Consider the following 27,024-nt stretch of genomic DNA (forward strand, 5'->3'; position numbering starts at 1 on the left):
AGGGAAAAAAACAACTACTTAGGTTTTTACACTTTGCTTGATGCCATTTGTTGTTGTTTGGTATTTGGTGATAAAACAAAGCATTTACACTTCATAGTGAAATTCTTAATTTTTTTCTGTCATTATTCCAGCTTGTACTTGTTCAAAACTCTGAACAAGCTTGAAACTGGCTGCCACTGAGGAGAGAAAAATTAGCTTTGTACAAATAGAAATAGTGCCCCTTTGTAGTATACAAATTAGTCCAAAGAGAAGGTAACTCCATTTACTGTGAATTATAGAACTACACACAAGTGTAATCTGGGAATGCAAACGATATTACTCATAAAAATAAAATAAAATGTGGACCCTTCATGGTGTCTTTGTAACCTGAGCAACAGCTTTAAACACAATTTTCCTGAGCTGTTTCACATTTATTTAATGTATTAATGTTTGATTACATTAAAAAATATTAAAGTAGGAAAATAAAATAAACTTTACGTAGCTTATTTATTCAAGTAAAGTAAAAAATATTTCTGTGCTGTCCTGCATATTTGAGGAGTAATAACATACATGCTTTCTTCCCTTTCTAGAAAGAGAAGAGAACGCAGATTGGCAGACTCCCTCAAATTTGATACTCAGTACTGTTATGATTTCTTCATTACTGGATGTTGAGTCTGGATATCAGAACTGGTACAGTGAAGTACTCTTCCATTAAGCTGAGGTAATTTTCTTTCTAACAGTTTAATTATTTAACATATTACAAAAGATGCCCTCCCACCCCCCTGTTCCCTGCCAAACAAAAACATTTCTTGGCAGAACATTATAGTGTGCAATGTAGTATCAATGGACATGAAAGACATGAAAACTGATGCTTTTGCTCACAGCCAAGGAGATTCAGGCCACATTTATTAATAGAAATTTAGTAAGAACATAATACTTAAGATGATCACACTGAATGTGGGTTGGAAAGCAATTGCAAGTATCAGTTCTTTTCCCCTCATAGAGGGAATATTGACAATGATAGATGCAACAACCTAGGTGCATGGCCCATGAAAAAACTCCTGTACAACCACTATGGCTATGTCAGAGACTGCATTCTTTGCTGTGTTGGCAATAAGAACTAAATTCATAGAGGATAGAGAGCTTAATTAATGAAAAAGCCTAATGCTGAAACAAAGAAATTAACAAGTCTTTTGAAGTTTTATGTCCCAAGGAAAATTATTGCCATTGAAAAGGATCTATCTTGTAAAAAATCTTAACAGACAAAGACTAAAAGCTATACAAAAATGCCAGCCTCAGCCTCAGAGGCTGATGAAGCAGAGAGATAAGAACTTCTCCATTCACAAAGCCAGATGATGTCAGGGTATTATTCTGAGAGAGACAGGCTTTCCTGAGGACATCAACTCTTTTCAGGCACACATTGATGCAAGTTTCTACTTAGTGGGATGGGCATCCATACGACAGGTTATTTCATAGAAAATACTCACCATGAAAACTCATTTCTGAAAGCCTACTAGTCACTGGTTAATATTGTCATGTTTTCCCTCAAAAACAGAACTGCACACAGTGCAGGGCCAATGTAGTCACTGTATGTTATAGGAATGTGCAGCTTAGGATGCAGATGGGAAGGCAGTTATAGAATTGTATTCCAAAAAAATACAGGTGTCTCTGACACTGGGCACTAGCCCATAGGGATACAGAGATGTAATTAACTTCAAGCTACACAGAAAACATTTTCAGAAAGTTTTCTACCCTCGCATAGCTTTAATCTATCCCCTCCTTTCCTAGTATATCAGTAATTGAGATCCTGTCAGTTTTCTGTCCATTGCCCTGATAGAATTTTACACCTTTCACAGTATATTAACATTAATCTTTTAAAAGCTGCAGTTTTACTTTGTGGCTTCCTTTTCTCCCCAGTTCAAAAAAATAAACAAAAATTTAAAAAAACCCCACAACCCCAAGACAAAAATACACTGGCTTTTAGAAAAACACAAAAATAATCAGAAAAACATGGTTAGTGTAAAGAATTCATTGCTTAAGATACGATTTATAGGTAGGTTATCATATAACCACCATTGCAGACAAGAGGAAAAGAAAAAATACAGAGAGGTGCACAGTAAGATGAGCTTGAGGACAGATACCCTCTTATTAGTATAGTTAACAAAGCTGCCTCAGGCTCCACATTTGCTTTCAAAGTAATGGAATTCTGTTATAAGACAGTAACCAACGTGGCACATAATTCTTTGAGGTCATTTAAAGCCTGCCTGTTAAACAAACATTACTCTGATTTTGTTTCCCACAAGGAGTCATAATATTTCCTGTATACTTTCAGCAATTTTTGTCCTATCTCCTAAACTATAATTTTGAACCACTGAGAAATCGTCTGCCTAAACCAGAACTCTGTTTTCAATACCTTTCTGTTATTAATACTCCTTAAGTTACATTTCAGCTTCCAGTCAAGGTTTGCTGAAGCAGTTTTTCTTTTGATGCAAGTCCACTCTGCAGTACCTTGGATCTCAGCTAGAAATATGTCATGTGAACAGTAAAAAACAGTATAGCTCAACTTTCCCAAAGTAGGTTGAATCAGGAGTTTTGAGGATAATCAAAACCATATTTTTACTAGCAAGCAGAGCCAAAAAGTCATTGAAAGTATATAAGTATATATTCATGCCCACATTGCACTTCATTATAAAAAGAATATTGCACCTATAAACACAAAATTTTTTGCTGTGGAATACTGAATAGCTGAGGAACAAATAAATAGAAGAATACATGGATTTTTGCATGACAAGGGCATCATGAAAGCAGTCCCACTAAAACAGCCTGAATCTTCAAATTTTTCTAAACTTTATGACTTTCTTCAAAGACATTAGAAAACTTATTTTGGACAGAGCAATATTAATTACAGAGAAGTATTATTGCTTATATTCTCTAAGTGAAACTTATCGTAAGATTTCTTATACAATAAATGCAAGCACATACATGTTTTTAACAAACTCTGTCACTAGGTATTTTGGACCCACTTATAGTCTTGGGTGATGCAAATAGATAGGTCCCAGTCAGTTTGATAGTTGATGTCAGCAAGTTATTCTACATGTGAGAATACATCTTTGTAAATACAACAACATATTTCTTACAGGTGTTATTTCTGTGGATGTATCTTTACACGTAGAATCTATCTACTTCTGTCTATACCTGGTCTGGATTTAGACAGCTGTCACTGACAGCAGAATATAAATCTCTGTTTCCTCTCTTTGAACTACACTTTAAATGTTGGTTTTCTTTTCACTGCTATCTACAAAGACCAGTTTATCAATATCAATACAAGTTACCTGAACAGCAGCCAACACAGAACACAGAGTCAATGATTCGTGGCATTTTTTACAGTTTGCTGTGGATATTTTTAATGTTTGGAGCCCCTATAGGCAAGAAAATATTTCCCATACTGTGAGGTGAACTATTGCAAGTTCCTTTGTATAACTTACAACTGAGAAGTTGAAATGGAAGTGATTTAGTCAAAACTAAACACTTCCCTTATCTCAGAAGGGTAGCACTGTGCAATTCAGCCAAATTGTGGCTACCTGAGAAAGGGAAGAATTCACTCTCCTGTGCCTGAAATCACACATTTTAAAGTTCTTCTAACTACAATGTAGGCACAGTTGAACTGAATGATTTCACCGTGCTGAGTTATTTCCCACGTTCCTTCGTTACTCCAGTAATGTCAGAAAATGCAGGAACTGGGAAGTCATATGATCTGTAGGAAAGTGAATATTGTGGTTTCTAAGAAAAATATTTATTACCAAGCAAGCTATTTTGATTTATTAAATGATAGCTTCCCATCATAGGGCTTTTTGATACCGTGTTTGAAACCACAACGGTTCTATAAAGCCAGGACCTTATTTGTTTAACGGCATCCAAGAGTGTTTTTCTTAATAGAAATATCAGTTCATGACAATTCCAGGTTCATAGAAGCTCATCCAGGAATAAACTCTTGACAAATTACTTTTTTCCTCGAGTGTTCACTAAGCCAGTGCAGGCACTGTGTCTCACTGCAAGTCTCCTAACAGTAGATTTATAGGATGTTATAATTAACAACAGGTGATGGGCAGAACTACATGCACACCAAGTAAATTGAAAAGACCAGCAGCCCAAGAGCCATTTGTAATTTATCAAAACTTTTCCCTGGGTAAACTCAGTAGTAATCTTGGTAAGGTTTTCTGGCAATTTTATTTTATTTATTTTTTAATTCCAGAACCTCCACTCCTTTCCTCCTTTTTCATGTCAAAAATTAGGGACCATGTGTCTGTTTTTATGTAGCTTCTATGTTTATCTAATCTGTAAAATGAGACAAATTGTGCTTCCCTACTCACAGAGGCCTTCTTGGAGGACTTCGGACAAGTCAACACAAAAAAAAATTAAAATTATGCAGATTTTTGAGACAGTTGTGTCTTCCTTATTCTCTCTCAAACTCAAACTCTAGACAAACACAAAGGAGAAGGTTCAAAACATACAGAACTTCCACATGAGTTTTTAAGAAAAAGCTTAGAAGTGAAAAGGAGGAAGAAATGCACTTAAAAATGAGAATTAACAAAACAAAAATATGCCCCAAATGAGTTTTTATTTGCATAGTTAAACAAGTACAATAATTTTTCTTTTTTTCTTCTGCTGTGAGAATGTGAGGCAGTGTATGTTGGGAAAGGCAATGGTTTTGTTTAACGAAGCAGAGAAGGACTTTTATCCAAATTTACCACTAGATGTAACTTTTATGAACTGCTTCCAGTGTACTAACCAGATCATGATGTTCATGAGTTAATTACATGCTGTGATGTGTTTTGGATAATTGGCTACGTATCCTCATTGACAGTAGTAAATACTTTAAATTACTTAACTGGCAAAAAAAATTAGGATTGGTGTTTTTTTATGGATACATTCCACAACTCTAATCAATACAGTTCCCTGAGTTCCTCTACAAATAACTGATAAATTATTTTTTACCAAAGCCCTTTTTACAGTGTTTTCTTCTTTTAGGGTGTTTTTTCCTCCACACCCCAAGATACATTTGCATCAGTAAAATTCAAGTTCTTAGTATAATTGTATTCAAGAGCAACAACTCTTACTCTGGCTTATGCTACCAGACTGCAAACAGGAACACAGAGTGATAAAAATTTGAGTTCTTTATAATGTAGCAAGGTAACCTTATCTGAGAACACTTTTCACATTGACTGTATGGGATCAGTGAAGGTATGGACTGGTTCTTAGTACCTGAGAGCACCTAAGCTGTGACCACACTGTATAAGTTCCATATAGTATGACATATATGTGCATGTCCATAATGGAAAGTAATCAGCTTGAATACATGTCCCTTGCCTGTTATTCTTTGACTTGTCTCACATCCAGCAGTAAACATTAAGTTGTAGGTTTACTCAGCACAGCCCAAACCCAGTACTAACTTTTTAGATAAAAACTGTTAACTTCATTATGAATTGGATTCTCAACTGATTTCAGTAAAAACTGCCTTATAATATAGTGTGGCAACTATATAGCAAGATAGTTGCAGTGGTGAATTCATCCTGCTTGTTCCAAAGTTTACACTTCATTAAAATTCACATAGCAGACCTTATCTGTAGTTGAGACACAAAGTTACCCAGAGGAACACTTGTTACTCTGGATAATTATTCAGAGGTGATGGGAAATTTTTCATAGTGTTCTTGATAATCTCTAGGGCATCATCCAACTGTGAAATTTTGGCCTCACTGAAGTGGAAAGCAAGTTTCATCAGTAACTAGAATAGGCCAAGACATTTCTCACAAAGCACTTAATGACGTGGTGTCATCTGGCAAAGTTGCTCTATGCAGTCTCAGAACTGGAGAAATATTTCATTTCTGTTAAGTATTTCATATGCTCACAAAACAACCCCCTTGTTTTAGTACTCATAGACAAATATTTAAGGAAGGTTTTACACATTCATTAGGGTAAATACCCATTTAAAGGGCTTGAATCTATAATCAAACAAAGCCTTGTATGTAATTCAGTGAGCTTGAAATCACATCCTCAACAGGGAATCTTTTGTTTTGCAGGGGCAGAGAGAAAATACTTGGAGATTCAATGCTTGGAGATTCAAGCACATGGCTTGAAACAGCTTGAAGACTTCAATTTTGTAGAGGGAGGCTAGCCTCAAAGATTATATTTTTTCAATCAAACACACCCTCTATTAGATGCCCAAATTTAGAGATGTGTTGCTCTAATTAATAATCACTTAAAACTTCATCCAGTAGCAGTTGATTTTCAAGGGGGCTAGGCATAAACTTTAGAACTTGTATATAAAGAGAAGAAACAGAGGTGTGTTTTCTTGTTGAAGTGCTTCAAGATAGTCAGCCTTTTGCTCCACAAAAATAGTAGGAATTTGCAAGAGACTGAAAATATTTCCAGATCAAAACAGGGATCATCACCAACACAAAGAACTGCCCAGCTATCCAAGCACTAAATTGAGACAGATTTCTCAGAAAAAATTCAGTGATTTAGACAAGTATTAAACTGAGTTGAAGCTGTAATAGCAACTTCCACTATTCTTTTAGGTATGATTGTATTAATAGTGGGTATAAAAGACAAATTAGCGTTTATTTCACATATTTATTTCACATTTTTATTCATTAGCTTAGCCATCCTTGTCCTAGAAACAATAAGTAGATGTAGCTGGGAAAAAATAAAGCAACGTTATCTTAATAAATATAAAATATACAAAATAATTGAATCATGAAAAGTTATGGGGCATAAGCTTACCGGCTAAATTAAAAATCAGGACTTAGAATGATAACCTGGTTATTGTTTGTGAAGTAATGACACACTAAGGACTGCTTAGCAGTACCCATTGAACTGAAGGATAGAATGATATAAATTCTGTCTTAAAGAATGTCCAGTCTTGCTGGCTACTGTAAGAGACAGTCACATTGCTTACCTGATCTGCTCATATGCCCTGTGATGCTAACTGAAAGCTACAGCTACCTCAGAGTGACTGTAGCCAGCAGGAATCTTTCATGTAATTTTTTTCACACCAGAAGCAAAATTAAATGTGCTGATATTTCATCTTTGATTTGTCAAACTATCTTTGATTTATACAAGCATACACATACACAGGTACACATGCTCACATATAATATGGTCTCGTGGGGAAAATGTGCAGTAAAACATTTTAAGTAAAATAAAAACCATATAGACACAATATAAATTATGTTGTACTTGAGCTATTGGAATAAGGGATTGGAAAAGTGAAGGCTCTTTGCACAATTATCTTAAACCTTGTAGGTGAACAGCATCACAGAAAACCCATGAAGTTTACAGTTTGACAAAAATATCCTCCATGCTTCTGTTCCCTTATTAGAGAATGGATACTGGCAGGTATGAAAAAAAAAGACATTAGGTGGTGTAGGAGGGTTGGACTCTAAAAGTCACTTTGGACCCAACACATTCTGTGATTCTAATTGTATGTTTGCCTTCAAGAAACGCTGCTCACGCTAATACACATCCATAGTGTATCTGTGATACTGGGGCACTTGATGTCATTATATCATGAAAAAAATCTGTGATACTGAGGGAAAAAAAAAAAACTGTGATATTGAGCCACAGGACGAATTAAAAGTCGTTTCTTGTTGTTCAGTTGTTGTTTTTTTAACTAGTTTAAAAAATAAAGAAGCTGCAAGAGATATCTAGAGTATTCATATACCTAGACAAATGAAAGACGGCAAATAATTAGATCATCCAGCCCACTTTCCTGTCAATGTAGTTTTGTTCTCTTCAGTACATTTTCTAGTGCTTAGTTTTTGAAGTCTACTGAGCAGGGAGAGTCCAGCACTTCCTTTGGACACCTCTTGGCACTCTCCACCAGGGAGTTTTTTCCTCCTTTTATTGATTTGCTTTCTTCTTATTTCCTCTTTCACCCAAGAATTCTTCCCCTTCCTTGATGCCAGGGCCCTTCAGGGATCCAGAGGGGACACTATCTTAACAGGAACAGATATTCCCAGAACAGTATATTCCACAGTATGGAAATCTATAGCAGACAATTTTAGGAGACCATCCTAGTAGCCTCCTTTTGTTTACTGCTTTTTTGTGTGCCAGATGGGAAGAATGCATCTGAAAGGTGCTTGGTCAACTTCTAACATTTGTAATGTGAAAATTCTTCAGTATGAACTTGAGGAAGAGTATCTGGTAAAACCAAAGCTTGACTACCTCAGATCAGGTTAGAAGGACTGCTGGCAGAGCATCCCACAGGGAGCAGTAAGCTCACCATATACCATGTTGCTAGTGATTTGTCCATTTAAGTAAGAACACGAGAAAGATGCCTGAAGAAAGAACAGAAAAATGTGGAAATGTTCTTGACACAGCAGTGACTGAACACAGAACTACCTGTGCCATATGAAGGTAATCAGGACAGTGTCACACATAGGTACAGAATTCACATGCAACAATTACAGTCATGCTATAGATTCAGCAGCACACGACTCATTCCAAGCAGTTCTGTTACTGACAGAGCAGTTGTGGGAAAGGATTTATTACCATTCAACAAGCTGTGTGCAAACTCAGCATCGTGAATTCCTTATGTGTGTTTGTGAAGAGATCCCTCTGCAGTTCCCACAAAAGCTGTGCTTCATAAGGAACACCATGGTCTGATTGTTTTTAGACATCTAAAGAGCCAGGTCAAGGCAGGAATTTAAATGTTGTTTGCTAACTGGAACTATTAACCTTGTCAGATTGAGCTATATATCTTTCTAATATAAGCAGTCCAAGTCTGCTACCTTGATGAAAACATCATACTACATATGTCATAATAAATTCCATTCTTGATCATACTACATATGTCATAATAAATTCCATTCTTGAACTAGATGCTTAGCTTTGCCTTGAAGGGACTTAGCTAGAGCACTGAGGAATATTTTCTTAGAAGAGCAACAAATGTTAAGTAACTTTTTTTTCTTTAAATTTGAGCAGGTGGACTTCTTAGTCTTTGGTCTTGCAAAATAGTTTGAAGCATGGAAGGATTAAATTTCCATTACCTAATCCAAAAGCCTGGCCAAATATAAAACAAAAGCGATGGAAGAATTTGGTTGTAATCCTGTCTGTTTCTTTGAAGGGATAGAAATATTCTTGGCTGTGTCCTTTGTTTTGACACATTTATACCAATTACAAATCGAAGGGCAAAGTTGGAGTATTATTTCCCCCAAACTGTCTCAGCCTCATTTTGTTCTAGTACTGTCTCTGACAGAATTCCTTTCACAGCAAAGACTCTTATTCTTCTAATGTAATTGTTCTTGAAGGTGCTTAAGGCATCCAAAAGAGAAAACGAAGGAATTCTACAACCAATTTGTGTAAATCTGGAAAGTATCTATAAATTGTAACTTACACAAGGCAATGCAATTTTAATAAAGCTTTTGCATCTCCTTTAGAAAGAAAAGTGCATCAAGAAGAGGTGCATCAGTACTGTATTTCAATAAGAGTGAGAGCTAAGTCAGTATCTTCCTTTTCCTCTTCTGCTGTAATTGTCTCGGATGCTGCTTAGCTCAGCAGCATTAATTTGAGGAGTGAAAGCTAATAAGTGAGAGGAAAGACAAGAAAACCTGGAGCAAAAAACCATGCTAAAAATTAGATCTCTGTCTAGTTAAAGAAATTAAAAGATTCAGATTGGAAGAAAAAATGAAAACACAAAAAAACCCAGAACAAAAGTCCTATGAAATGCAAGATGTTTGCCTTGAACTACAGCAAACTACATTGTCATCAACTGACTGCTAATTTATATTTTTTAAGATATGTTAACCTTACAAAAAGGGATTTTTCAATTGTGACATAAGTAGAAAAATATATACTTGTTGCCCAACATAGAAGCATTAAAAAATGAGCAACACAGTAAACCATTGGACACACCAGTATGCAATGCTTCCTGCTTTTGGTGATACACTCCCTGGCAGGGGCAGTAAAGGCCCAGTGGGCACATCTGTCCTGCTCCATTTGCCAGTAAATGTAACTTTCCAGGAAGTCTTTCCCACTAAAGTGTGGAAAGGCAGCACCTGGGAAGACACTGAAAAAGTTGTCCCATTTGAGTGGGGCAAGCTTCATGCATGGCACAGAGTGTTTCTGACATCAAATGACAAGGTATCCTAAACTAAGTTTTAATCTACACCCTGACAGGCAGTTCAGGAAAGAACAACAATACACTTGTGTTGAAAGTTATGTCTATGGGTAGGATTGAAGTTTGGGAAAGCCTCCTGAGGTAGCTTCAGGGTGAAAGGCAGCATAGTAATACCACAAGGTCTTTAAGATCCACTTAATATTCTCTATCAGCAGTGCTTTGTTGTAAGTTTAAAAGTAGAAATACTTTCTATTGAATCAGCCACAGCAGCTGGGAAATAAAAAAATACCTTCTTCCTTAGAGCATTTCTGTAATATTTCTATCTATTCAGTCAAATGCACAGTCAATCAGAAAACTTACTAAGAGAGGCACAATTCCCCTGAAAATTCAGATGGGACTGAAATCAGATTTGAGGGCTTTTTCTCCTCAATAAACACCAACACAGTCAGATACTTGTTGTCTGAGGCTGTGTGCGGTGCATAAAATTGGAAAGAAGAGGGCTTGGGGGTGCTTATACAACTTCCACTCCTACCCACAAACAGCAAAAGCTTCTTTTTTTTATTGTTCTAGTCCCTTCTTGCAGAAATCAAATAACTCATGTAGCTGCTCACTTAGGAATTCCTAATCAGAAAAAAAAGAAAAATAAAAAGCCGAAAATAAAGATACCACAAACACTCAAACACAGCATGACTGGAGTTCTGCAGGTATAAAACAGAGGGCAATATAAAGCTGTGTAAAACTACCTGTGACTTGCACCCTATCGCATCCAAAATAGACGAGGCTTGTTTAATGAGCCAACCTATCCTTTCTTAGAACACACAAGGAACATTTTCTTGAGATATATTTCCTGTTTGCCTTTGGAGAGGGATGGCGCTTCCTTCTCTAGCTGGGATAGAGAAATACACAGCCTAAGATACTACTTTGAAAAAATGGAAAAATGCTTCCTAAATACAAATTCCTAATAATAAGGATGCCAGGTGTCTTAACATATATTTTGCAACATCTTCCAGGCCTACTGATGGCATCGCCTTGAAACAGTCCAGTGAAGAGGATGAAACCAAGTGAATATAACAAACTGTAGTATTATATTTTTTTTTCCACATCTAAAATTACTTCTCTAATGTAATTTTATTGTTTCTAGGAAGACTCACTGCAGAGCCAGGTTATGAACTGGTTCTCTCCCTTCCCAGTGAGCAAAACAATCTCTGTTCACCAGCCAGAACACTTGCAAGACAAGTGTCTTCTAATTTAGTTGTGAGCAGCATCAGGAACTTCATGATTCTGTATCCACATGTGTGTAAACCACCTTCTTTAATTAATAAGGCTTGGGGACTTTACACTGAACAGAGCAATTGAAAACCTCTGTGGCCCAGCAGTTGTTTGTATGTGTCTGCCAAGAGAAGCTGGCTTGATAGAAACCATTTCCATTTAAGCTTCAGTTGATATTCCATGCAATTTACTTCTTAGCTGCTGCCTCATCCTGGCTTTTTGAGCTGCACTACATCACGGAAATCAACTCGCTGGAAGTGCAGTTTGTGGCAAGCAGGAGAGGCCGTGAAAGCTGATGAAAACCTCACTGTTGTTTGTGCTGTGTTTTGGGCAGCACCAGCTCAGCCCAAACTGCTTCCTCAGGTATTTTAGTGATGCTGCTAAGGCCACAGCTCTCCCAGCTCTTATCTACAGCAACACAAAGCACTCTCACTGTTTGGTGTAAAATGATTGATGAGGGCACCTAACTGTGAGGAGCAGAGGTCAAGTTTTGATTGTGGAGGTCATAGCCAAGTCCTCTAACAAAAAAATCCAGTGAATTTTTAACTCCCACACAAAACAAACATAGTCTGACTTGCTAATAACACCTGGTCTCCCTTCTCTGTCAGATCTGACACTTAAGCTCTGTCAGCCACATTACAGTCTCTAAAAAAAAAAAAAACCTGCAGTACAGCTGCTGAGTGCTGTTTCCATTTCTGCTCATTCATGCTCTTCAGAGTTTCTCCAAAAGAAAGAAACCCTGTAGCTGTTTTGACAGAGAAGGGAGACCTCAATTTTATATCTGCTTTTGTTAATCCAACAACGTTTACACAGTGGGTAGCAATAATACTCAATGATTTTGATATGAGCAATGGTATTTCGTTTAACATAACCAGTCTCTGCGATTTCCCCAGATACCAGTGTGCTTGATTGCATGGTATTCTGTGTGTTGTCTGCTTGACACAAACAATCCACTTGAATGTTTGTCATGTTATATTTATCAGATGCACTACTTTCTCTAAGAATATTTTGCAATGTGAATTCTCTAAAAAGCATAAAGAAGTAAAAGCAAACAGACCAGAACTCCAAACCTAGTTTCTCATAACTAAGTTATCATCTTTCTTTCCTTCCTTTTTAAACTATCATGGGTTTATCCTATGATATCAGGTCAATATTTTACAGTTATGTATGCAGGAGATAGGACATATGGTTTCATAAAGCAGGTTCCCACCTCTAGAGTAAGAACTATTGGACATTTCTAAAGTGTCTCAAACTATTTGTACGTGATAATCCACATTTGGGTTTTTGGTTTGGTAGGGGAACTAAGATTCTGATTTTCTTATGAGCATCTAATGGGAAATTCCAATATTCAAACATAGCTGAAGCAGCAACAGGAAGACTTTCTTATTTTGTAATTTATTTCCTGCTATTAATTCCTTATCTAATTTACCTGATTTCTGACTAATTTCACAGGTCTCTGGACTAGTCAACACATGTTTATTTTGAGTGACTTCCTTGCCCAGACAAAAGAAAAAAGTCTTCAGAATGGGAAAAAGTTTGTCATTCTACCTCCACTGCTGATTACAAGAGGCAATGAAGGGAACATACATACTTTTTGTGCATACACAAATGTAGTATGTTCCATGAAGGAGATAATTTAAATGCATTAAATTCTAGGAAACTTTTCAAAACAAATAATACATGACTTCTCTCTCATGGATCAATACTTCTTTCTGGCATTTTAAAATGTATGAGAAAGCAGCCTCTGAGCTAAAGGGCTTTATATTCTAAACCAGACCCTCTAGTCCTTCATCAGATGCCAATATGATACACAAACCTGTCAATGTTACAACCCACCCTTGAAAGTAAGGACAAGTACCTTTGCATTTAAAACAAAATACTGTTACCAGATACTGAGGTAATTTCCTATGATAAATAGAGACAAAAACAGGACAGCACAGCTCCCAATTTGACAAGTGCTCCCTGAGAGGAGGCAAATGTCTTCTTCAGAGTGGGACAGGCACAAATTAGATAACGTTTTTCACACCATTTTTGGTGTGGCACAATTCACAGTTTTCTATGAATATTAACATTTTAAAGTGCTAGCATTTATTTATTTATACTCAGACTCCATTTTGCTCTGCTCATGAAATAGATTGATTTATTGGCATCTGTAAGATCCTAAATTTGTTAAAAGATGAATCTAGAGAGAGTTTAAATGCCAACTCAGTTAGGGTGTTTACATGGGGTCTTTGCACAATGTTTATGAGATGAAGTTTGAAGTAAAACCCAGACATGTTCTGTTTCTGTTTTGTACCACAAAGACTGCAGTACAGCTAGGAAACATACTTTAGTGACTCACATCTTGGAAAAGAAAAAGATAAATGGCTAAAAATGCAATAATAGTAAGGTACTGGGAAATAAACACTGAGCTAGCAGACTTGTTCATAGATCTGTTTGTAATCACTCCTAGTCCACGTTCAGGAGTTTTTTGGGGGGGTTTTATTGGGTAATGGAAGGGGGAAAAAAAATAACCAATTCTCTTGATGTTACATCCATGGCAAAGGCAAAAAGCAATAGAACTGATCCGTGTTCTTGTCCTGTATTCAGCTGAATAGAGGACTTTGCCCTTTCAGCCTTTAGCTCATGAATAGCCCTTCACATTTACTTCGGGTCTTAGAGTTCCTCTTAAACATAGTAAACATATACCAGTGCTTTAGTCTTGCAAGATAGGTAGCATTATACCAGCTTTTCCTGGTATGAAAATAGAATTGAAAGGGTCTAATTCACTGCAGGGTGTTCATGCTTGCATCTTTACAGCAGCAAAGGTGGAGAGTTTTAAACCCACAGTTTTACTGGTATCATGATACATCTCCAGGGGTTTTACTTGCCCAGATGTAATAATTATACATTTATATACAAACACAAAAGGAGAATGGAGAAAAGCTTATAGTAAGTCATGAAGTGCAACTTATTTGTCAAAGTTGAGGCACTCGAGGGGTTGATCATCTTTCCCTGGTGATTCTAACTTTTCACTTCATCCTTACGTTTTGGGCAAGGTAAGAGTGGTGTAGCAAGTCACAGTCCAGTGCCTTTGTAAAGCAGAGGTGTAAGCCAGGTCCTACAAGTAACTTACTGGCAGTATTTGTCTCTGAAAGTCTCATCTCTTGTTCCCCTAAATACATTCCCTTAGTTTAAATATTTTGTGTTAGGACATCATCCTTGTCACAAAACACACTGCCTTTACTCATCTTCTCTACCTCAAGTCAGGGGTCTCCTAGCTTGTAGAGGCTGAATAAGAAACAGGACCAAAATAATCCTCACCTGAAGTAACCTTTGTAAAAACATATTAATAGAAAACTGCTGTTTGCAAGGCTATACTGACACATTTTTGAAGTCACTAGAAATTTCTTTTGAAGCAGAAACGAAAGGCAAGACATCCAACAAGTCATCTGATTTATTGCAATAACCCTCATATATGCAGTGTTAAAGTGATCTTATGGTTGGCTGCAGAAATGCTAAGTATTTCAATTCAGTGGAAAGGCTTAAAGGAATAAGTGATACACATATGCTTCTGTAATTACATCAATATGTTAAAAAAGCCCAATGTTTTAAAAAAGTGCTAAATCACCGTATAGTATATACAAGCTCAACCAAGAGCTTACCTTAGAGAAAAAAGTTAAAAGATATATCCTCTAGGCTAGATAACAAAAGTTTTGCCACCTCTGAAGATCTGGAATGCTTTTACATGTAGGTGTGATTCCAAACAGTATACACACATTTCCAACAGCAAGATATGCAATTCCTCACTATCCTACCAAATATGCTAAAGGAGGATTATCTTTCATATACTACTTTGCCTGAGCCTGGTGTGTTCACTTGTGCCATTCCTAGTGTTTTCAGCCTTCTGCATGGATTGCTGGACTTCACATCCCAGAAGTCTAATGCTGTTGCAGACAATGTTATTCTTCAGAAGTACTACTAGCAGTCCTTGCATTTCTCTTTTTTTCTAGAAAGCAATGCTTATCTCACTAGGATGTTTCCCTGTCTCTCAATCTATTCCTCCCTCCAACAACTTTTGAGCTTGCTGAGAGATTTGAAACTCATCTTGACTGAAGTCGAGTCTAAAAGAAAATTACATCCTTGCACAAGTTCCTGAAAATCAGTGGGCAGGCAGTGGGTAGAGAAGAAACTTGGCATCCTCACAGAAGGAAAAGCAGACAAGACTCATCTGTTAGTCATTCAGTTTGGCCTCAGGAAAGTAAAGAATGCAAATCTAGAAGAAATCAAAATTCATTCATCTTGCTGCTAACATAGCAACCTGGAAAACTTAGTTGGGTGATACAGTAAAGGAATAATTTGGAATCCAGCCATGCTCCCTTATTATTGATTGAGGTAGGAAGAGAGCCTGAGTGGAAATAAAATGAGACAAGACAGTTTGGGATTTTGCTCTTATAGTCTTTGACCCCAGATCTGCCAAACATGTGTGTTGTTGGTGTTGTTTTGAGGGGTTTTTTTTGCTTCTGGGTTTTTTCTTTGTTGGTTTTTGTTTTGTTTTGTTTTCATTATCACAGGACAGTTTCATGTTTTAGAATAATGATTGGGTATATCTTCTTTATGAGGCTATCCCTCAAGGACTCCATTTAAATTAGTGATGCTGAATAGCAGCAGTGAACACATAATTCAAGGTTAGCAATCATTCCCCTTCAGGGTGAGCTGCCCAGCATTAAAAATACACTTAACTGTATCCCTGTTCATTGTCCTAACTTGTCATGTAAATTAAACCAGGATTCTCTTGTTGGCTAACTCAGACTACAGCTGTTGGGGTGTCATCTAAAGGTAACTTTCATTAACAAAGCAGACATTTTTCTGTTTAGACTAGACTGAGCAAAGATGAGATGAGAAAGGCAATTAGAGACAGGCTGGTCTTAAGGGGAAAAGCTTTAGGAATAGACTAGGTTGAAAAAGCAGTCAGGGTTAGCAGTTGATATTCCATTTTGAAACTACCTTTTGCTGACATCATTTGCTCACAAACTGAATTAAGTTTTTATCCAAGGGGATGTTACATAGGTTTTGAGCATGACGGGAGAACTTCAGTTCACTACTTAATGTATTTTTCACTCAGGTTTCATCTTTCCTTGATTAAAAGGATAGTGACCTACAGAAATTTGTGTCCTATGGGGAAAGGAAAAGCATTCAAAGTTTACCTGTTTAAATTATCTGAATGCTTATTTCCAAATTTTTTATATAGGCCTGTTACATTCTGTGAAAACACTATGATAAAATATGATAATTAAAAAATCCCAGCTAGAAAGAAAGTGGAAGATAATTTTCCCTTCATACATGCTGGATTGTTATCTTCTAATCTTACCAAAATGTAAGCAAATTTGCAATCATAATCTTACCCAAGTAAGGTTTGGCTTTCAGCATGTTCACTGTTAGCTGTTTGGGATATTTGTTGTTCAAAATCTGAGCAGTCTTAATGACATACATTTATTTCAAGATATTTTCTTCTTGATTCAGTAAGGGAACACTTAACCTCTCAGCTGAAGGGCCAAAAGTCACCATTACAGGTTTAAAAGACTGCTTTCAGCTGGAACTGGCTGCTACAAAGAACACATCCACCAAACAGGTTTGTTGTTTAGAACTTGAGCAAAGAAGCCCGAGGAGAGTAAAAGAATTCAGATGAACATTTCTGGAATGTTTGAGGGTTGGTTTTTTTCCTATTACTTGATTATTCTGTCAACTAGTCAGATGTGGGCAGGGGGATGAGAAAAAGCAAACAAACCTATCCAAAGAGACAGACTTACCAGGGTAGCAGAATAAAAACATAGGTTGCCATGTTAAGAATACCACTGATTGTGGCTTATCCAACATATACAACACACCACACTGTTCCTACAATGTTGAACTACTCATGTTCCCATCCAGCTTCCCTTCCTATGTACTGCCTGCATTCAGCATCCTGCCTCAGTGACACACATGCCTCATGGAAAGGGTCAGTGGAAATGGCAATTATTCCCCTTCTCTTCAGTATTTGTTCTGTGGTGCATGAGCTAGCAACTGGGTCCTTCCACAGCTCACTCGTCTTCAACAGTGAGATTCTGTCTTCTATATGCAAAGTCCTTTGAATTTTGTCTCCATCCTTACCATAGCAAATCAGAGGCACATATTTCTTGGGTACAAGTTTGATGGGAAAACAAACACAGAATTTGTGGAAGGAGAACAGCCTGATATTTTGCCTTTTTAAAAGCAGAATGAGTCCTTTCGACTGCTCGTTTGGTTTTCATCCTGCACCTTTGGTTTAGTGATGCATTCTAATCTACAGGATAACTTCAAGTACTTTGGTTTTGGAATGAAGAAGATGACACAAAAACAGAGCAGGCATTCTAGGCTACACGTATCCTACTGAAAGGAAGGTACCAATATCATGCAGTTGTCCAGCAAGATGGCTGTGTACTGAAGTTACCTGAAAGAACAGGTGAAGGAATCATATGCTGTTGCCAAAGACTTACTAGAAAAGTGCAGTACAGGTAGTAAGACCTGGAAGTTTAGCACGCAATCTACTATATTTACTATTATTAAATTACTAGATTCCATGATTTATTATATTTATTCAGTTTCACTTGTGCATGTTAGGGAGTAAGTGAAATGAGTTAATAATAGAATGCCTTATAAAATGATAAAACATGTTTTAAAATGTTTAAGCCCACAAACTTAGAAATAAACAAATAATTGCCAAACACTTTAGCTGGACTGAAGGAAAAAGGTGAAGTCATCTTCAGAGTGTCATACAGAATATTGCTTCATACAGCACTACACACTTCTTAGAACTCAGTGTCAGAGTCCCTTCTGTTTTACTGTTGTGGCTTAGAATCTAAACTACGTCCACTGCCGACACATTTCAGGCTTTGTAACTTTCAAACATTTGTCTTGAGTCCTTATACTTTTACTAAAATGTGGAAACAATTCAGAGAGCCTAGTTTACCACTTTGCCTTCAGATAACACTCTTACTTATTTTTAAAAAAGGAGCTTTGCTTAAAATGAACAGCATCAGGTACAGACACCTTCCAAAGTATCAACAAGTGCTTTCCCTCATGAGGTTGTTTTCAAGAGCACGATTTCAGTCCATGCACCAATATTACAGAAATAGGGAATTATGCTCATAATTGTGAATGGTTTAGTCTTCAGCATGGTGTATGTTGACATTAAATCCCAGTGAGAAAAGGAAGGGGGCAGGTGGCATAAAATCAGTGCATTTCAGATGTCTTTGATGCAATGTGGCACTTCATGTTTTGTAAATTCATAACTATAGCCCAGAAGAACATGGGGAACCCCAGGTAGATTACTCTGCCCATAGCTAGACAGGATAGACCCCTTGGAGTAGGGGCACAAGCTACTTTACTTCCCAGCCCTGAGAAGAGACCAAAATATTAAGTAAGAAAAATAGGTTTAGCTCCCTGTGCTCCATCTTCTACAATTACCTTCAGAGGTGGCACAGGTAATCTTTGTGAGGTTAATATGCCATTGAAATTTATAAAGCTGTTGATAATTTTCAAAGCTACTGTTCTAATCTCTTCAAAACCTAATGCACTCAGGTTACATTTATTTCATATTTCTAGGGTTATTTCAAGCCATCCTGAAATTAACTTCATAAGCAGATTTACTAGGCAAGATGTAAATACTACTGCAGTCCCTTGATTGCAGGAGATGGGGAGCAATACCTTTTTAACATCTCTGCCTTCATTTTATTAACAGATACAAGGTAGAGAAAAGCGTATTTATGCATGGTAGAGTGAAAAGTTGGCAAATGAATTCAGAAATGATTAGGTGCTCTCCCTGCCTACTTCCCCAAAACAAAAATCCAGAACTTAGGGGCCTAAACATACAGAAAATGCAGAGTGTTTTAACTATCCTCACTTTTAAAAGCAGAAAATAGTTTCAGAAAGCTGTGAAGACATTTTTTAACTAATGCAAAAAAGTTGATTTTTCACTCCTTTTTTTTATACACAGCCAACCTCCTAATGACTAAGGAAGTTCATTTCTTAGGCACAGAGATACAGTATACATATCCAAGTATTAAAGAAAATATTTTCCAAGTTAGTGGTTATTTTTTCCAAACTGTGCAGAAAATATTATCACTACAAATTTTCAAAACCATTTATGTGCATATATATGCACACATGGATATGTATACTCTTTTTTTTTTTTTTTTCCCCCAGAAGAATTACACTGAAACAACAAATACAAACCCACTTCAAAAGCCTCAGCATTTGTTCTGGTTCAGAAACTCATATTTCCATTCTCTTTGCCTCTTTGAAAGTGGCAGAGAGAAAAAGAAGGTATAAAAATACATAAGGAATCAAGAGCACTTACCACTTGGAAGAAGGAGGTGTAGGAAGCTGCAGCCAGCTCCAAAATGGTTGCTCTAAGACTGTGGCTCCTTGGCTCTACCAGTAATGAAGAGAAAGCCACAAAAACCCATAGTGAGGGGAAAAAAGTTCTTGCTACACTGTGGCAAATTTTCAGATATGTTATTTTTTATTAAGAGCCAGAATTCCTCAGGAGGCTATGGGATTTTTGCACTTAGAAACAGGAAAGAAACAAAACATAAAGAACCCAAATCCTTTAAATGAAAATATATTTACACAAAAATGGAGCACAAAGGATCAAACAGTCTTCCTGCAAGCTGCTGAACCCCTTTAAGATCAGGGCGATGGCAATAACCTGCCACAGAAAATCAGCTGTGGGGAGGGTTAATTGAGACCAGGTGTACCTCATTGCAAAGGCTTAGGTTTGCAATGAAGGAGTTAGCAAATGTTTTCCATCACCACAATACTATATGTTGCTTCCTGCATATTTGCTTGTCATGGGCTGGTTTTGTTGTTACATTCAGTGTCAAGAACAACTCTAGTGTTCTTCAAATACTGTAAAAGTTCAGAGTCATTAAATACTTTTAAAGCTGGTTCAGCCCCTGTACTCAGCGCTGGTGAGGCCACACCTCGAGTCCTGTGTCCAGTTCTGGTCCCCTCAGTTCAGGAAGGATATCGAGGTCCTGGAGCAGGTCCAAAGGAGGGCAACCGGGCTGGTGAAGGGACTCGAGCACAGATCCCATGAGGAGAGGCTGAGGGAGCTGGGGCTGTTCAGCCTGGAGAAGAGGAGGCTCAGAGGAGACCTCATCACTCTCTACAACTCCCTGAAAGGAGGGTGTAGCCAGGGGGGGGTTGGTCTCTTCTCCCAGGCAACTCTTAGCAAGACAAGAGGGCACGGTCTCAAGTTGTGCCGGGGGAGGTTTAGGTTGGACATTAGAAAGAATTTCTTTACTGAGAGGGTGATCAGACATTGGAATGGGCTGCCCAGGGAAGTGGTGGATTCTCCATCCCTGGAGATATTTAAAAAGAGACTGGATGTGGCACTCAGTGCCATGGGCTGGTAACTGCAGCGGTAGTGGATCAAGGGTTGGACTTGATGATCTCTGAGGTCCCTTCCAACCCAGCCAATTCTATGATTCTATGATTCCATAACCAAATGAACTTCTACAAACCCCTGGAAAATAGCCAAAAGATACCTCTAAAGACAAATCAGAGTCAATTTAGGCTCAGTTCCATGCAAGATGCACATGTGCCAATTGCAAGCATATGCACATAGGGAAATTACTAGGAAAGCTAGGAAGTCAACTTCCAGTGCTTTGGCTAGTTTGTGGTATCTGCCCATACCATGCTGCAGTAAACATGTTTTCCTGCTTGACAAAAAGAAGGGATAATTAACTTGGATTTTATTTTTGAAATATAGAGATATATAAATGTATACACATGGACATTGTGAAAGTCTCAGGTTATTTTACAAAAAGCTGTTCATTTCACTGTCAGAGAATATACTGAGCCTTAGCTGCAACATGCACACTTCTGGCTGAAACTGTGATCCTGAAAACCACTACTGAGATGCTACCTATGGGTGGAAGGACCTAAACTTCATAGATGAAGTTCTAGAGCTTTTTCCTGTGATAAGGGCATTTGACTGGTAGAAGATAAAAGGCTAACAAATTTAAGAGTTCGAAATATGAAGTTGAGGGAAAATAAGGACCTATGAAAATACGAACTTATGTCTCAAGAAAGGCTGTTCCAAGGTGCTTATTCTTATTTTGTAACTTTGAGAGGATGTTCCTTATCAAAGACAATTTTGCAGGAAAATATCAAAAAAAAAAAAAAAAAAAAAAAAAAAAATCAAGACCTGTCCAAGAAGAGAGGCAGATTTGAAATCTGAATGAAGTAACATTTTGTAATCAATATTGTCCTATCTTTGCACTCCTATCTAAGAACGTGCTTGAATCCTGGAAGTTAGTCTCACTTAAATGAACTCTGTATTTCTCACATTGAAAAATCCTGACCTCTCATGGCTTCAGACATGAAATGTAAAGTCAAGCCCTCCCATTCACTTAGCATCACTTCTTCCATAATGACTCAGTAGGAAAGTTTGTTGCTCAATGCTGTTCTATAAAACAGTTAATCCAGAGCTGACCTTTAGCAAACTGACCCCTTGTACATCCTGATTCTGGCACAGTTTAAGTGGTAAAGAGCTGATCCCAAGGATACACATGGGTATTAGCGATTTGCTTTAAGTTTCCATGGCAGACATGGATTTTAATTTATTACTTTTTTTCAGTCAAAGGAAAGCAAAGTTAAAAAAAATCAAACTACTCTCGTGCTGACCCCTGCACCAAACTCATTTGCACAACACCTGTGGTTCTAAAGCAAGAACTTTTCCAAATCAGCAGGCATAGGGCAGAGGGACTGCCAGTCACTCCTGCCACCATAGAGGAACTCATGCATGGAGGACCTGTGTCCTTATGCATGAACTCATTCCTGACAGGTAATTAGCAGCTAAAATTTCCTCAGAAGACAGCCAGAATGAAAAAGATCTGCATGGCAAACTAGATTTATCCACATGTAATATTACTGTATACCATATTACTGTATACCAATATTACATGTATACCATAAAGTATTACTGTCATCATAATTATAACAGGTCATGAACATATCCTGAACATTCTCCTTACTTCTATGCTTATAATAGAAGCTCTGTAGCTTGGTGGTGTAACACCGGGTCCCTAACCCCAACATATAAAAACTGAGTGTCTATACTAAGGTGCTTAAAGTCATACTTAGCCAGAAAATGCTGAGCATCAACAATTCTTTCTCCAAATCTCTATGAAGTTTGGAGGCTCAGCACCTCTGAAAAGGTGCTATAGGCAATGACATTTGGAAAATGTTGGCCAAAGCTCCTTGGTTGAGCTCTGGGTATCTTTTTTAATTATTTTGAAAATGTGAAGTAAACAGTCATTTTGTAGGCTGAAGACCAGCACTGTTTGGGATACACACAAAAGGACCATTTTGATTAACAGCATGTGATATCAATTCAACATCAGCTTGAGGTTGCTGAGATGAGTCCACCTGATGACTGATAAATGCAACAGCACCCATAGCTGGTGTTTCTTGTTCCTCTGTGATACTTTTTTAAGCTTCCCAAGTTTTGTTTTTCCCACTCCATGGGTTAAATATCCAAAGTTCTTTTTAACATACCTCAGGACACAAATAATTAATTTCCCAACATGATAGGCAGCACTGTGAATAATGGAAGAACTTTTAGAGGAGTTGTTAGAAAAGCAAAAGGCCCAGACACTCTGTACCTTGTTTGCTTACGATTTGACTCTTTTCTTTCTGTTTTGCAGCAAGTAGTTCTTTCCTTTTCATATGTTTTAAGCTTCATTCTGGCAAAAGCAGAGATATCCCTTTACCCATCAGAGCTTTCACAAACTTTTGTAACTCAAGCAGTATTTTTCTGTTGGCTAATTGCCATAGTTCATGACCACTTCTGACAGTCTTGGTAACAGTGATTGCATTTGCTAAACAGAACTTTATTTACAGAGTTCCTCAAAGATCTTTTATTTAGGTTGATTTCAATTCTCAAATTGTAATTTATTTTTGTTTTGAACGAGAAGTGATTATTTATAAAATTGACCTCCGATTTTGATCTTGCAATCAGTCATTCATAGTCTGTGGGCACATATTTAGCTGCTTCAAGTTCCCCACATACCAGATGACTGGAATGCACATTCAAAGGAGAGAGTGATGTTCAGTATTTGGCTTTCCAAGTGCCCAACTGGGGACAGTGCAGCAAGGCCAACCTTCACCAAATGCTGACCACAAATTTCTGAGAATGAGATTACCTGAAAATGTCTCAAATTGGGAAATAGACATTTTTCAAAACTTAGGTATGCTGTCATCATTTGTATCAGGTATAATACTAGAGTTGATGTCAAAAAGAACAGTGAGGAATGAGGCATAAATGATCACTGCTTTTAAAAACCAGGTGGCAGTTTGTGACAGGACCATTTATCCCTCTGGAAGTTACAGCACTTTAGAGACACTAATAGAAGAAAAGAATGAAATCTTAATAAGGCAAAATTCTTCTTTTTCCTGCTGATTTAAACCGGAGAAAGAGGAATAGAAAAAAATCTATAACATATGAGCAAAATTATCTCTAAATGGAGTGTTTAAAAGTGTTTCCATCAGGCATCAGCAGATGGGTCTTTAAATGAAAGCCAAGTATTAAAATGGCATCTATTAAATCTTGCATTCCAAGAGAAAATACGAGCCAGATAAGTTAGTCTGTGTTGACATGTAAAGTACATTACTCTGCTGATGCAGATCTGAATGACCTAGAAGATGCTCTGTGGCTCAACTGAATACCTGAGAACAGAAGCGTAAATGAATTTGAACATTGGAAATTTAGTTGTACTCATTGCACCTCTGAATCAGCCTGTATGTGAACTTCAGAACAGAAAACACCTGGAAAAGCTTTGCTAAGAGGGCTTTATCCTTTGACAGCTTTGGATGACAGCCTACATATACAAAGGAGCGAGAAAGAGAGACATTGTCCTCTTTTTTTTCACTACAGCATTGTTTAAATGGTCACTTCCAAAAGCCCCAATTTACAGTAGAAGAGTCCCTTCTGCAAGCACAGCATATAACTACGTGCTTGGTGTTTTTAATATATACTTGGTATTTTCAGTATGCTTCACTCCAACTGCTTTTCTTTGAGTGTTCATACACTGAACGCTCTAAAATTAAAATTTTTGCATACACAGGAACTTCACTATTAATCTCATGTATGATATCACTTCCTTTTGTTGTTTATAAGCAAGAGGACTGTTCAGAAATGTCCTGGATTTGTGTAATCTAAGTGAATTTTTAAAAATAATTTCATCTTTATTTAGACAAAATAATTAGAAAATCAACATGATGTCAAAATGAGACTGATTTCAGTAGTAATGACAGTAACTGATTAACTTCAGTCTGCTTAACAATGCTGTCTACATTTTTCCTGCCTCTCCTTAAAGCTGATGATTTCAAAACTCAAGGGATTTCTCTTAAGCACATCTGCAAATTCAGTGTCAGTTCCAGATCCACATTTTGGTGGTGAACCAAGCTGGCCTCAGTTCACCCAATTTTTACCAGACAAATAAATGGAGGTGATTTCATACTTGTGGGGTTTAACTGACATATTTACTTGCTTCCACCATCCTTTTTTTACTTCTAATGGATCAAACATATTACTACACACTGTTGACAAATTGAAAATGATAGGAGAGAGCAGATGAGATAGACATTAACAGCTTTAAACCAAGGATACCCAGCTTAACTCCCTAGTATCTGGAACCACCAGTCAAAGTGACGCTTTCATTTTTAGGGAATTATTGGTAAAGAGACCCTAAGTCCTTTCATTTAAACTAAACTCGTGGGAAACTAGGCATGGCATAAGCATTCCAAATTGCTGCATCTTAAAAATTATATGTATCTTAGTATAATCACAGAACAGAATCATAGAATGGTTCAGGTTGGACGGGGCTTATAGATGTTATCTAGTCTAATATCTTCAACTGGATCAAGTTGCTCAGAGCCCCATCCAACCTGACCTTGAATGTTTCCCAGCCTAACTTTGAATGTTTCGAGGGGTGGGTCTTCTGCCACCTCTCTGTGCAACCTGTTTCATCACCCTCATTGTAGAAAAAAATCTTATAAATATCTAGTCTAAATCTACCCTGTTTTAGTTTAAAGCCATTACTCCTAGCCCTATCTCTACACGTCCTTGCATAAAATCCCTCCCCATCTTTCCTGTAGCCCCTTCAAGTACTGGAAGGCCACTATAGGGTCTCCCCAGAGCCTTCTCTTTTCCAGGCTGAACAACCCCAATTCTCTCAATCTGTCTTCACAGGAAAGGTGTTCCATCCCTCTAATCATCCTTCTCACCATCTGTGGCACTACTTATTAATGATACATTATCTGTATGCATTCTCTTTATGTGAACATTGGTAATGAAAGACTGATCAGTGTATCAAGAACAAAAGGAATTTACCCAAATTCTTGGAAAATTAAAAAGCTGAGACCTTTTTGCATGTCTACTAAGCTGGTATATGTATGCAGTTTTTTACTCACACTTTATATTAAACATAAAGTTTGAGTCAGCTTTTTAGAACAGAATGAACAAAACAAAATAAAAAGATAATTTATTACTTCATGTATAGTTGCGACATAAGCCAAGTTATGAAATTAAATATGAATTGACATGAACTGGACTTCTGCCACCAGTAGGAATGAGATGGGGATGCTGACATCTCTGCACAAATACTTGCCTCTACACAGAGCTGAGCAGGAAATCATGAGACCTAAAGCTTGGCACTGCCAGTGACTTGCTGGGAACCTTGAGGCAAACGATTCTTCCCATTTTCCTTTGTTTTCCTTTCTCTAAATGGTAGTAACATTTATCCATACTTAACCTAGAAAGTCTTATGGCTGTAAGCTAATGGTTCTCCAGGTCTAAACAACATTTGTTCAAAATTGGCTGTGATAGGCACTTCATTTTGTGGAGAACAGAGACATCACTTCATTTTGTCCAGCTGTGCTATACCTCAGTATGCTCCCAAATGAAGTGATACCCTCTTCCAACTGTCCTTAAACGCTGACTGGAAAGCAGCAGTCTTAGCTGCTAATGCTTCTTTCAGTGGGCTGTTCCCAACTTCACATACATTTGTTGTTATCCTATTGATTCCCTGGCTTGTCCAGTGACTGAATGAGGGTGAGATGGTGCTGCTGATACCTCTGAGCAAAGAGGTTCTTGGCTACGCACAGTGCTGAGCTTGTGCCTCATGTTATGGCTTTCCAAATTCCTCCATGAGAGGCACCAAGATTTATTAACAATCATAATTGCTCAGGCTGAGAGAAGCAACAGCATCGATGTGTAGGACATAGAAATGAAAACCACTAAACAGATCACTTAGGCCAAACAGGGGTAATCGCCCCATATAACTTTCTAATACTTTTTGCAGAAGTGTCTCTTTTTACCTTCAGGCATGATGCTTCCAGTATTTTCCAATTTCATCTTCTTGCCCCATTGGTCTTATCTTTTCTTTTTCTCTTTGCCTGGTGCAGATGTTTTTTGCAGCACTCTCCTCTACATTGCATCTTAGCCAACTGTGTCCTTTAGCTTCTGTGATAATCTCTTGGCCTTTTAAATGCCCTTCTTGTTCAGCTTTGACTCCCCATTTGTCTACTTTCACTTGCACTGCATAGGCCACAGGAACCTGTATATTACCTTAGGACCTTTAGAGAGTCTATAT

At 37.5% G+C, this 27,024-nt stretch overlaps 1 protein-coding gene across 5 annotated transcripts in view; it reads left to right on the forward strand.

Moving 5' to 3' along the window:
- Positions 1 to 27,024, forward strand: part of COL8A1 (collagen type VIII alpha 1 chain) — an 89,324-nt gene that overhangs the window by 15,056 nt on the left and 47,244 nt on the right. For all 5 annotated transcript variants that reach the window (XM_071758747.1, XM_071758730.1, XM_071758757.1 and 2 more), the window contains exon 2: positions 570 to 700. The gene's annotated coding sequence lies outside the window, so the exon portion shown is untranslated. The remainder of the gene's footprint in view (positions 1 to 569; positions 701 to 27,024) is intronic.

This window comes from Heliangelus exortis, chromosome 1, assembly GCF_036169615.1.
Source record: "Heliangelus exortis chromosome 1, bHelExo1.hap1, whole genome shotgun sequence".
Taxonomy (NCBI): domain Eukaryota; kingdom Metazoa; phylum Chordata; class Aves; order Apodiformes; family Trochilidae; genus Heliangelus; species Heliangelus exortis.